General features: G+C 39.1%; 1 pseudogene; it reads right to left on the reverse strand.

Moving 5' to 3' along the window:
* Nucleotides 1–634: 634 nt before the first annotated feature.
* On the reverse strand, nt 635–1,503 carry LOC104862086 (annotated as a pseudogene).
* Nucleotide 1,504: the final 1 nt, after the last annotated feature.

Below are 1,504 nucleotides of genomic sequence, written 5' to 3' on the forward strand. Positions count from 1 at the left end.
GCATGTGGAATGAATCCAGGGTTAGGCAAATGCTTTACATTAAAGTATGTTGCCAGCCCTAATTTTTTTTTTTTTTTTTTTTTTTTTTTTTTTTTTTTGATACTGGGGACTGAACTTGGGACCTTGCACTTGCGAGATAGGCAGAGGAAACACTGAGCTAAATCCCTGGCCCTCAGTCCTAATTTTATTTCATTTTATTTCAAATGGTCATTAATTTATTGTCTTACACTAATAAAGTGGCAGATTGCTGCACTTCTCTTACATTGGGTTCCATCATAAAATGCAACTAAAATTATTTTTTAAATGTAATATATAGAACACAAAATGAATTTGTAGCAAACACTAGGAAATTATTCTGTTATAAATTACTCAAAACTGATAAACCCCCCTAACTTGCATTTTGTTTAAAGTAATAATTTTATATCATACAAATAAATTTCAAGTATGAAAGATGCATTATTGCAATAATAACTCTTTGCCAATCCAAAATTCTTAGTTTATAATAAAACTGTAAAGTTAAAAAAAATTAAAAACCATCAGTGCCGTCTCTTGCAGAAGTCCAGCATCTTTTTAACGTGTTGCAGAGAAACATTTCTGGAAGCAACATGTAACTGAAAGGAAAGTGTTTACCACTTTACATTATTATCATCTTTAGCATTTTCTCTTTCCAATAGAAATGCACATCCTCTTGTGTGTAATGTCACTCTTGAGTCAGCCATTCTGTGCAGCTGCCACTTGCATGTTTCCAAAATCCTCTTCTTCATGTGTTATCTTTAAACAGCCGGCGGTAGCAGAATGGACAGATAAGGACCTTTCTATATGGAGTGGCGACATCATCTGTATAGCTAATTTTGCTGGGTAGATGGCTTCATATTCCTGAAGTTGATGGACAAATCCAGCATTAGGATTGATACAAAATCTTCTTTCTTGCACATAAGCAAATGCATCTCTGTACTTCATCCCAGAGGTTTCCATAATGTATACAATAACAGGCAGCACTTCCGGAGATCCCTGCAGTTCCATGGACAAGAACTTTTCCTCCAGTTTGTAAGCTTCCATCAATAAATTCCTTAGTCATAGGGAAAAAACGTATTATATTTTCCACTGGATTATCTGCAATATCCAAGGCTAAATATCTAAATAGTTGTTGAAAATTTGGTTTAATAAAATTTGCTTCAATATTTTGTACGCAAATTATGAGTTATTCCATGTTTCTGTAATATAGGTAGCTTGCTTTTCAGAGCAGAAGAGTAAGGGCCTAAGAACAATCCAGGTAAAATTTCCTGCATCTCCTCTCATAGGGCAGGTCCACTCCTCACCGTCGTCCTTGCACTGTGGGAGCGAGGGGAACTCCAGCTTCACCTCCTCCACTGCCCGGCCCACAGTGGGCGGGGTGGGCGGGGAGCTTCCGGCTGGGGAGGACGGAGGGCTGGCCAGGGCCCCCCAGCAACTCCGGTGGTGGCTGTAGCGGCAACAGGGAAGAGGAGGGTTGTGCCGGCCGCCA

This window comes from Fukomys damarensis, unplaced genomic scaffold, assembly GCF_012274545.1.
Source record: "Fukomys damarensis isolate Sample0158 unplaced genomic scaffold, DMR_v1.0_HiC HiC_scaffold_5, whole genome shotgun sequence".
Lineage (NCBI taxonomy): Eukaryota > Metazoa > Chordata > Mammalia > Rodentia > Bathyergidae > Fukomys > Fukomys damarensis.